Genomic DNA, 12817 nt, shown 5'->3' on the forward strand with positions numbered 1-12817 from the left:
GAGAGGGAGGGAGAGTATCCCTTCCTCCTTTCTCAACCCTCCTTCTCACTAGCAGGGCCCGTGGACTCAGGAGAGATCATTGGGATAGGCTAATCAGGGTTTGGGGGCTATCCCCTCTCCCTCTTGCCCAGAGCCCTCGGCTCTGGATCACCCTAATAGGGAGCAGAGGGATGAGGGCCAGGCTGATACAGGGATAGGGCTGCCATGGGGAGCCAGCTGGGGCTCACTGACTCCATCTCCATCCCCCAGTGATGTGTTAGGTGGGGGATTGGGTGGGTAGTGGAGGGGGTCAAATCCTCAGCTCTGGGAGGGGAAAATTGGGGAATCCAAAGGTGATGGAGAGGGATTGAGAGAGGAGGGGTGGAGGTGGTGATAGAGTGGCTTATGGGACAGAAGGCCTCTTCAGTATGGTGAATGATTGAGGAGGCTAGTGTGGAGATCCATAGACATCCATAGACATTCAAGCATCTTGGTTTGGGTCTGGAGACCTTTAAACTCAGCTAGCAGTCTAGACGAGCAGGTTAACTGGAGACTCAGGCCCAAACTTGAAAAGTAGATCAACCAATAATCTTTACTGAACCTCCTCCTCCAATAAACAGCCACTTTCAGGAACCAACCCCACCATGTCGTTGGCTCACAGAGATCCTTTTCTTACCAAGGCACATTCCGTGAGCCAATTAACTGCTATCTCGGAATCAGGCTTGATTCTTATTCGTCAGCCAAAGGAGGCTCAACTTCTCGACCCCGGCGTCTTGAACCCACTCCCCTCGTCGCCCCATTTACCCAAGCCAACCAAATTCAGCACCCTAGTCTTTTCACCCCCCTTTAATTGAGTCGCTTTGAAGTACCCATGGCTGTGGCAAGGAAGGCACATAATCAATTACAAATAAAATAATCTCTTTATGATATTCCAAGGTTTTCTTTAAGTGGAGGCAAAATGCGGGGTGAGATTACTGAGCCCAAATCAGTTTTTAGCCACATCTAAAGTGACAGGAGGAGAATTAGTGGAGGCGATGCTGGGAAATTAAAATAAAATAAAAAGATTATGCCTAACTGTGTCACCGCAAAACCTCTAACCTGATCCGAGGCAAGAGAGGTGAAAATGGATTATTCCAAGCCCCATTGAAAAGGACCCAGGGTTATTTAAAGGCGTTAGCCTGCCAGAAGAGAAAACACACACACATAGAAAAACATCTGTTTAACCTATCTATGTGTGACATATCTGTGGAAATACACAGGGCAAAAACAAAAGGGGGCATCTTGTTATGGCTTTGAACCCAATGTTACTCAATGCACACACGTCCTCTGTATCTCTCTTTCTCTCACTGTCACGCATACAGTACACTTACACACTCTATATCTCACACAGGCATAAACCCTCTCCAAACTTACTCAATCACACTCCTGTTATATGTGTCTCGCACGGACGTGCACACACACACACACACACAAACACACGCACACCTATTCCTACACACAAACCAAAACTGAAGGCGGCAGGCCGTGCCCTCTGCAGCAGCGGGGTGTCTGTGGGCTCTAGAGAGGCAGTAAATAGGAGCTCAGGAAGAGCAGTATGACACTAATAAGCCTCCGTGCTGCATTTCCCACATTTCCCACCGAACCGCTCCGACTCAGATTCGGCTGCCTCGCCTCTCACTGAGAAGGGGAACGAGGAAGGGAGTGGAGAGGAGGGGCATGACCAACAACCGACGGATCGCACGACCAACCCATGCCATGTGACCGCGACAAGGAGCTGGTATTGCCGGAATTCAACAGGTGTGACAATACCGAAAGAGGCTACAGTGAAGTAGAGGTAGAGAGAGAGGTTGATACGAAGAGTGTTAGAGAGAAAGAGAGAAAAATAGTAAAAGAGAGGTAGACATAAAGAGAGAAAGAAGTGGTAGGCTAACTCAGTCTCGATTGTGTGATCTCGGTCTTGAGACAACATAAATGCAATCTGGGTCTGGGCCTTGGATTTTGGCATCAAATATCTTGGTCTGGGTCTTGTTTTCCAATAATACACAGTTTCTTGGTAGGTCTGGGTCTTGAGGGCTCCGGTCTTTCCTTCATCTCCTTCTTGGCATAGAGTGATCAGAGAGATCATTAGTGACCTATCCAGTAAACCCAGCGCTGTCGGGCAGCCCTCATCACAAAACAAGCCATGGCCTCATCGGCATTGAGTCTCTCTGGTCTCTGGCCTCTCTAGCTTCCACTCAGGCACTATTAGTGTTCACCTCTCTGGCCTGAAGCCCTTATTTCCTCGTGACGGTTGTTTCTGCTGCTGCAAGCTCAACCATCACTCCACATTGATCGGCCCTTCATCCCCAAAGTCCCTTCTGTATACCTGGCTAATGCTGCCTCGCACCCTCTTCATCCAGATTGAGAGGGGCGAAGGGAGAAATCAATAATGGGGCCAAGTGGGTGGGGTCAGGGGTCGACGAGGTCCTTGACAAGTGTGTCGGGGGAGGGAGGTGTGTGTGTGTGTGAGAGAGGGAAAGGGATTGACCAAGGCTCTTGGGCAAGCGACAGTCTTGTCAAGGAAAACCCTCTATGACCATTGATCGGGCTAAGGATGTGTGGGCGTGTATGTTGTAGGGGCTATCTGGTGAGGAATGAGTGCGTGTTAGCATTTGAGGTCCCACTTTATTTGGATAGTCCGTCCGTTGACTTTTTGTGTGACTGTCCTTGTCTGTCAGCGTACCAGTGTTTTGTAACTTGTTATGTTTTGTGTTTTTTTTTGTTGTGGAGCCCTCTGCAAAAGCTAATGGGGATCCAGATAAGCAAATAAAAACAAAGTCAAGCAAACATCTGTAGATGCTCTATAGGCTATCTAACTGACAGCGTTTTAACTATTTTACAGGTATGAAACAAACAGGCAATCCTAATATCCGTTAGAAAAAAGATCAAATTCCCAGTTTATGCTACGAAACCAAGTTCATAAGAGGTTTTAAAAATAGGTTCTATTTGACTCAACGTTCAGTGATGTACACTAAGGCATTGTTGGCAGAGTAGATGGATGCAGTTCAATGCATGATTCATATAATTCACCAATACCTATCTTGGTAGTCCCAAAAACCTTGCTATCAGGTTGTAAATCACAATTTGGGACACACTGTTTCAGTTTCCAAGACTCAATATTTTGGACAAAAACTGATGAATGTAACTAAGGCTGGGAATGTCAATACAATCAAACTAGCATGGGCAACGATAATAAGTCCGTCATAACGTGGCTAATAGGGTAGCGTATCTATATGTAGCAAGCTAAAAACACAGACCCTAACGTTAGCTAGCTAGCTGCTAGGAGGATGTCATGTCATTGGAGGAGTGGTGAATGACTTACTTTGTTGCCTCTCTGGCTATACACAGCCAGAGATGCAGGTATCATTTGGTTAGCTAGCAAGAACATGAACGACTGTTATCGACTTAGCATGTCCCCGTGCAGAATAACTGATGAATTTAAAAACATGCAACACCGGCTGAATATGACCGGTGTCAGTAAACATATATATATATATATATATATATATATATATATATATATATATATTGTTTTATAGTTAGTCACAAATGCTCTAGATAACATGTAAACAGCCTAGTTAACCAGCTCTGCTATAGAGGGAGTAAAATGGTCAGAGTGAGGTGTTCTTTCATTTATGTCTGGAAGTAGCTAGCAAGCGAGCTAGCCAACTTTAGCCAGTTAGCTTGTGTTTTTGTTTGCAGGCAAGCTGCAGAAGGACGAGTAGGCTACAATTCCCCGTCGTTTATCAGTGCAATTTTGACGGCCAACTAGCTGAAACAGTTTGAGAGGGTTTATCTAATGTTCCTTCGTTAGCTCATCTGGCTCTGGCTAGCATTAGCTGTTGATCTGGCTGTTGTTGATGTGCATAACTGAGGAAGAGAGAGCCTACCTTTTCATGGTTGTTTGATCAATAGGAATGAAAAGTTCCCAAATGTAAGAGGACTCCTGTAGTATTGACATAATTGAAGAAATCAATTCAGGTGTATTTTGTGGCTTTGGCAAATGTGTTCTAATGATCTAAAGTTGTGCTGTTGCTACTGCCTGTAAACACACAGTCCAGTTCAAAGTGAATGACGGCAGGCCTGTGTGGCTTGTTTGCGTAAAGGACTACTGTAGATCTGATTGGCTATTGTGCACCGGTCTGCGTAGACTCCGGTCCTGGAGGAGACAGATGTTTTTATTAGGTTTTATTTACCATTAATTGTCCGAATGCACAGCCGCTTTCCCACTTCATATTACTATACAATTTTCACAAATGCCTTAGTATACGTAATTCCAAAACATTCGAAGAATTTATAAAAACGTGAAAATTACCATATCTAAGTGCTCGCTTGTCAGATTTTTTTTTTCAAAGTGTCATATTCTTCCCAGGGTGGAAATGAACAGATTTTAAAATGATTTCATGTTGCTAAAATGCTGTCATTTCCACTATAACCATTATCCTAACCCAAAACTTAACCCTTATCCTCACCTTAACTTAACCTTTATTCTAAATCTAACCCTAACCGTAACCTTAGCAACCAGTTGCTTATCAACCGATAGTTTGATGATAATATGACCATCTGTAGAGCATCCAAATAAAGTGTGACCGTATGTGATTAAGTGATTAATAAGGGAATACCGGGTAGAGGTTGAGCAGTCATACAATTCTCTGAACATTTCACTCCATTCATCGTGCCCTTGATTTCCACTATATTCATCATGCCCTTGATTTCCACTATATTCATCATGCCCTTGATTTCCACTATATTCATCATGCCCTTGATTTCCACTATATTCATCATGCCCTTGATTTCCACTATATTCATCATGCCCTTGATTTCCACTATATTCATCATGCCCTTGATTTCCACTATATTCATTGTGCCCTTGATTTAAACTATATTCATCATGCCCTTGATTTCCACTATATTCATCATGCCCTTGATTTCCACTATATTCATCGTGCCCTTGATTTCCACTATATTCATCATGCCCTTGATTTCCACTATATTCGTTGTGCCCTTGATTTCCACTATATTCATCGTGCCCTTGATTTCCACTATATTCATCGTGCCCTTGATTTCCACTATATTCGTCGTGCCCTTGATTTCCACTATATTCATCGTGCCCTTGATTTCCACTATATTCATCGTGCCCTTGATTTCCACTATATTCATTGTGCCCTTGATTTCCACTATATTCATCATGCCCTTGATTTCCACTATATTCATCGTGCCCTTGATTTCCACTGTATTCATTGTGCCCTTGATTTCCACTATATTCGTCGTGCCCTTGATTTCCACTATATTCATCATGCCCTTGATTTCCACTATATTCATCATGCCCTTGATTTCCACTATATTCATCATGCCCTTGATTTCCACTATATTCATCATGCCCTTGATTTCCACTATATTCATCATGCCCTTGATTTCCACTATATTCATCATGCCCTTGATTTCCACTATATTCATCATGCCCTTGATTTCCACTATATTCATCATGCCCTTGATTTCCACTATATTCGTCATGCCCTTGATTTCCACTATATTCATCATGCCCTTGATTTCCACTATATTCGTCATGCCCTTGATTCCCACTATATTCATCATGCCCTTGATTTCCACTATATTCATCATGCCGTTCTTTTCCACTACAAAATTAGGAAATCAGGAAGATATAAATGGTAGTATACCATCAAAAAGCAATACAAGTAGTTAATCTGTCCAGCCATGCAACCATCCAGTTCTCTCTGTAGTGGTGTGAATATGCTCTCTGCGATAGCTCGTCTGAGATTGCGTCAATTAGTGCTTAGCTTAGCGATCTCCCGTTGCTGCCCAATTTGGCCGCTCTTTTCCGACTGTTTAACTCCAAATCAGTAATCGTTCTCTGTAATATCCCCAGTCTCGCTTAATCACCATGCTTTTCTATCCAGGAATCAGCTTGTTTTCCTCTCGGAGGACTGTTATGCTGTGTGTGTGTGTGTGTGTGTGTGTGTGTGTGTGTGTGTGTGTGTGTGTGTGTGTGTGTGTGTGTAAGGGGGAGTTTTAATGGCCACAGCTAAATGACTGACATCTTCATGATGCGGGTAATTATCACTGATGTACTCCCAGAGAGAGAGAGAGAGAGAGGAGGGAAGGTGAGGTGAGGAGGGGTTCTCCCCTCTTCACAAGATAATGGACTGGGGAAGCCTCCCCTATTCTGCCCTACACGTGTATCTCACTCATGAATGAACACGCAGACACAGGAGAGTGAAATTGAGAGAGAATTCCACCATCTAGGAATATGAATGTGGGAGACAAAAACATATTTACAAAGTGGCTTCATGATAGTAAATAAATCATTCCATAATTCTTCATCATTAGGCAAAAAAAAATGGTCTTGCCAAAAGAAGCCAATATTTTATTTTCATGTTTATTTAAATGTTTAAAGCAGGTGTGTGCATGTGCATACGTGTGCACTGCATAGGTGGTGCATGCACTACGGTAACGACGGAACGGAGTGATGCTGGGGAGAAATCCATTTGCAATTTAAATGGAAATGTAATGACCCCATGGAGGCAGTGAATAAGCCTGGTAATCAATTGATCATGTCAAGGACAAATAGGTAAACAAACATGCCCATTAGCTCTGCACCTCCTCCTCCTTCCCCGATCTCTGGCACTGGAGGATCACAAACAAGGGGGGTAATTGTAACAAGGCCCTGCCTCACTTCTAGTGGCTGAAAAAACACACACACACAGTCTCTCCCCACTCCCCACTGAGACGGACCTGCCCACCTCTTTATGCAGGCAGTTGGGCCCAGCAAGACTCCTTTGAGAGGCGGTGGAGAGGGATGGCAGAGGAGGGAGTGAGGGGGCTTCAGAGACACTAGAGAACAAGTGAGGAAGGTCCCAGAGCACAGCCGAGTGGAACCAGACCTGCTGCCTGGCCTCACCCAATCTGCCCCCCGAAACAGAGGCATCTGGGAGAGAATGAGGTGTGTGTGTGTGTGTGTCTTGGAGTGCCAGGGACCCCATGGGTATTGTTAACTGGTATAGAGGATGGGGTTGGTGCTCAGTAATTGTGGGCAACTGCCATGACGACATATGTCTTTCGGTTTGTTAAAAAGATGGACTCTGGGATTTATTGTGACAATTAATTATTGGACTAAATGTAAAAGTTACGCCCAATTCACATGTTTCACGGTTTTAAAAGGACAAGACAGCACTTGGATCTATTTAAATATTTCCTTAGCACTCCAGAACAAACTTCACTCCAGTCCTCCTCACCTGTCTTAAACAATGAAGCCCAGATTTAGCGCAAATCAAAATATCAAATTTAACACCATTGAAATACACAATTAACTATGAAATTAGTAGTTTAATACACATATTGTCTCCTATTAGTCACCGTTCCTAAGTTCTATTGTCCTCTATATTTCCAGGTTCAGTAAAAACTCTTGGGCCGCTCAATATCTTCAAAAAAATTCCCCTAATTGGGAAACAGATGAAGACTTTCTCTGACTTGATAGGGTTTTTAATTAATCTTGATTACCACAAAATGGCCAAAGTCTGCATCTAGGACATGCTCTAGGACAGGGATGTGCAACTTTAAATCAGGGTCGGGGTCACAAAAAAATCTGAACTCACCATGAGGGACCGCAGATTTAGAGTAAATTTTTGTGCAATTCTACACATTTTACAATGGGGTGCAGAGACAATGTTGCAGTTTTAAAGCAAGCTTGCTGCAATGCTACACATTTTTACCAAGGGGTAGAGAGAACGAATTGTATATTAAATGTCATGCAAATTTCATGCAATTCATGCACTACTACTAAACAAACAATCAATTGGATGCAATTGGACTCAACAGATAAGTTAAGGTTCTGAGGAACTTTCAACCTGTAGCTTTGAGAGTCGGCCCACCGAGTTCCTTATTTTGGGTTCTTGTGCTAAATCTCACGACCTCCAGGTAGCCTTTTTCAGGTACCTGCTCAGCGAATAATGTACTACATAATGTCATTTTACAGAGAGCCCACTTCTGAATAGTACCTCAGCCTTTGAGGGCGAGGACATATGGAACAGCATTTGAGAATTATAATAACTTGGATATTGACCTATTTTGGTTGCATTGCCAAGTTCTGAAGGCTAACTCTTCTGCTACCACTACACAAGTTCCTTTGGAATGGTGCTAAAACCTTGCAAAACTACAGAGCTAGTCTCTGAAGCTCACCTTCACAGTATCTAACCTGACCACTGTCATAACACACCTGTAACACTGCTACGACACCCTATGACATGGAGGCATATGGCGCAGCTACAACGTCTCTAAACCACAGTGAATGAAACAAGTAACAAAAGCTACACTCCAGAAAATTACGAGACAGTAGGTTAATACAGGATGAGATTCTTTTCACCCGATACAAAGCAAAAAAAAGCTTTTTAAAAGGGCCATTTGTAAAACAAGGAGTTTAAACCCAGATTATAGACCCACAATAACACAATCCCTTATGTTCAGTCCCGTAATACGCTGTGAAGAAGCAGATTTATACTTATTATGGCGATGCAGACCATCAGGCAGCCTCACTGGGAAACATTTGCTCCCAAAATAGGTATAATCCCTATGTGGGAAGACGTTGTACCTTGATGATCCAAAATGTCTGAAGTAATAGCACTTACCACCAAGGGGCAAAAGTTGTTAAATCCACCAGTCTATCTGTGTTTGGGTGGTTCATGATGCTATTTTGACACTCCTCAACATCCCCCTAAACATTGGATTGCATTGGATTGACTTAATTGACTCTAATGGATAAATCGTCCTCGCTACTCACTTCATTAGCTTAGCATTAGCTCTGTTAAAGTGGGAAGAACGCCAAAAGAAGATGGTAATTGTCTGAGTGTTAATGACCGAATCACACAAGGCAACCGTCCAAATGTAACTCTTCTATAAGCGGACGATGCTGCTAAGGACGACAGCAAAGTCAAGTGTATTTTTACCTTGCAAGCTCTCCTCAGATGTATTCCTCAAGATCCTTTCAAACCTGACAGTTCGGCCAAATCAACTGCATGTGAGGTTATAACCAAATGGAGGCACCATGACTACCGGTATTTAGCTCATAACCAGTGATTAGTAGTGTGAACAACAGGTTCGGCTGAACAGTTTGAGCACAGGAGACCCAGACAAAACACCTAAGTGGATGTTTTGTCTGTGTGAGAAACGAGTCAAAACAATACCCACATCGCTACATAAAAAAGTTTAATCAAGTACATACAATACACAGCAATGGTCAATTCAGCACAACTACTAGTATTGTATATTTTCCATCTGACTTCTTGCTAGATTTCCTTTGCTAAATAGTGTTTTTAACCTCAAGGGATCTAACTTCCCTGGCTAAATAAAGGTTTAAAAACATAGCCTAAATTCTCAGGGCATAATTATCAGTCCCTTACCTAAATTGCCTCACTATCTAGTGCAGCAGGTAATACCAACTAGGCTACACCCTATCCTCAACAGCCCTCACTAAACCCCTCACCACATGAGTTTCCATTCTCTAACCCAGATTATGGGTTGATATTCCAAAGAGGAGCAGATACAAAGGGATTTGGGAAAGTAAAGACAGATGTTTTAGGCGATCGACAGGGAGGGATTTTACATCAGGGGAGCAGAGGGCTTTGCTGGGAATTGTCATCGCCAGGCAGATTGGCCCCTACCGAACCCATCCCGTTAATTGGGGGAGGAATTTGGGCAAATTAAGGGCACAGCCCTATCTGGCTACCCATATTAGCAGAGTGGGGAAGAGGGCAGACCTAGCATTAATTCCATATACAGGGTGGATATATGGTAGATCAGGGAGCTCATGAGGTAAATTCCTCCACTGTCTGTTATTGGGCTAAAGGTATGTAATAGGACGTGGTCTAATTAGGCCGCCATATGGATACTTAAACCTCTTGCCTAATATCTACTGAGATGTAATAATCGGCTTAAAATCTCTGCACTGGTCAGATCACACAGTTTCGATAAAAATCCAATAACATAAACCCTCAGTACTGCAGGTGGGTGCTCAAAATGGCTACATTTCACTGCATTGAATGCCACAAATCAATAGGTCATCTCTCTGGGGATGCTGGTGCCCCCACCCTGTGGCCCACCACCACCACTTCTCCTCCCTGCTGGCCTTTCCATCATAAGATGCTGATTCAGTACTAATCACCCAGTCAGTAATGAGGTTGAGCCCTGAGCTCTCCAATCATTCCCCGTTAATGAGCCCTCTCATCCTACAGGACTAACTGGGACTATAAAGGCTACAGCCGCTGAAAGGACCCGAACAAGCCATTGTTATACATTGACTGGATATGCTGACATTTCCAACACTTTTGGTGACGCTGAAGTGAATAGTTCTAATACTTGTAGGCATGCCATTTTTGCTATGACAGTGCACGGGAACCCATTTAATTCAAACACATAACACCTCACACACTTTGGATCAGAAATAATGTTGACTCAAAATGACATACCCAGGCTGTGAGTACATACTGGACACATCTTTCTTAACCCTATAGGAGCACATGGTTGAAGCGTGTAGACACAAACAGCAATATAAAACTGCCCCCCCCCCCCCTGAATGACTGTAAGTGAAGTTGATCATTTTCGAGCAGATTCTCATCTCACTGCCTCTAAAAACTGATTCAGCAACATGCAACCATCTCTCAAGAGAAATGCAAACTGTAAACTACAGAAAGCATGCAAGCTCAATGCTTTTTTGTGGTTACCAGGGGCAATCTTATAACTGATGACAAAAGCTTGTCAGTAATGGTTAGTTTCTCCAGGAAATTCACTCCTTTGGGTCTGAGCTCCCAGTTCAACCCAAGAGTTGTGTGAGATTTTTTTTTTATACCCCTCTCAGTTTTTTTCCCCCCTTTCTTTTTTATTTTTTGAAGCGAAGGTGGATTAAGGCAGAGGGGCCTTTGTTTAGATAAAGCGAGGGATTAGGGAGAGATTTGCCCCCATAAAGTTGTGGGCTTGATGGGCCTTTTATCCCTCCATGTCGCTAAAGCTGTGTTGCCTCTGGATTAGGACTATACAATGGGGCCCCTTGTGCTGAGGGATCCGGGCCAGAGAGAGAGAGAGGGAGAAAGGGCGAGAATAGAGAAAGAGAAAAAAGAGAGGATGAGGGAAATAGAAGAGAGAGAGATAGAGAGAGAGAGGAGGAGAAGGGAACGAAAGAGAAAAGGGGGTGAGAGAGAGGGAGAGGAAGAAGTAGAGAAGGGAGATGGAAAGAGAAAGAGGGTTAGAGAAAAAAATGAGAGAAAAAAGATGAGAGTGCAAAACAAAATGAGAAAAAGAATGGGGTAAAAGGTACAAATTGAAAGAACAGAAAGGGTAGCAAAAGAGGTGAGAAGGATAGAGAGACAAGGGAGAAAAGTGGGGAGGGTGAGGAGAGAGAAAGAGGGGGAATTATACAGCTTTTAGAGAGAACTGACAGGTTGAAAACTTTTAGAGGGGGGATTTGTTGAGGAGATCCTGAGATCTTGTCACGAATAAAGGAGGATTCGGAGGCGTGGCGTTGACAATAAACCAAAAAAGTGTCACTGTCCCTTTAAAGCAGGTATCTAATTTGGAAAATACGGGAGTAAAAAACGGGTTTAAGCTAATAACGTGTCTAAGAGATGGCTCCTGGCAAATTGCTTTGTTATTCTTGTCAAAAAAAGGTCTCCTGAAAGAAGTCGATTTTAAACTACACATCAAAATGATTAATTGCCCTGGGATGAACAGATGCTGAAATACCCTTGAATGGAGCTGCGGAGGCTAAAGCTGGCTGGATTGCAGACCTAATGTATTCATGAAGTTGCAGAAACATCATTAGGACCATTAATTAGCTATTAGCGAACAGTATTCAATGGAAGTGAGACATGTTTCCCTCTTCTGTTTTTCTCCCAAATCTAAAAAGTAGTCTATTTTCATTTTTATGTAAATAAAATTGAGGCCAGTCATCAAATAGACGAATTAAGTTCCCACGCGCCATTATCAATGTTTTTTTATAGGCTGCCATCCTAACCTAGGTTATTTCAAAATGAACTTCTATATGCTTTCAATTGTCAAAACACATAATATAGAGATCAATGAATAGGCCATAGGGAATTATTACTAGACGAATAGGCCTAAAGGCAAATCACATCAAAAATGAGAGCTAAAATAACGCGTGACATGCCACCAAAAACCCAGGCTAAACCTTGGAGTAGCTCCAGTCCCAGGACCGTGGGGTTATACATCGGAAAGGTGAGGACACTTGGCAGGGCTCGAGAGGTATTCTTAATGGGAAGCTCTTGTGACACTCGGGCCTTTAAACCTTTCAGATGCGCTGGACAGTAGTCGCGCTAAGCCCAGCGCAAAGCAGCTTTGGAGAAGAGGCGCTGAGAAGAACTCTTTCTCGCTTTAATTGCTTTAGAAACGGTCCTCACAAAGAGACATTGCCTAGATTTACCTCCCGTTTAAGTTCTTATTTCCATTGGTTCACAAGTTAATCCTCTTTCTTTCTCAGACCTCAAGAAGAAACCGAGTGATAGACGAAGGTGATGGAAACCGGAGAGGGACACGAGTTTGGTTGCGGGGCAGAGAAACAGTATAGCAAAACGTTTTACTGTTGAAATTACTATAGTCTACCATAAACGGAATAGTCTATGCATGGACGGTATAATATCTGCATATGCAAACACGTTTGATAAAATAAAATATAATTACATAATCATAATCATAATAATCATAACATTACTATTGTGGTGGTTATTATTAGGCACATAATATTAATGTTATTATAACGTTGAAATGACATTCATTG

Source organism: Oncorhynchus mykiss, chromosome 8 (assembly GCF_013265735.2).
Source record: "Oncorhynchus mykiss isolate Arlee chromosome 8, USDA_OmykA_1.1, whole genome shotgun sequence".
Lineage (NCBI taxonomy): Eukaryota > Metazoa > Chordata > Actinopteri > Salmoniformes > Salmonidae > Oncorhynchus > Oncorhynchus mykiss.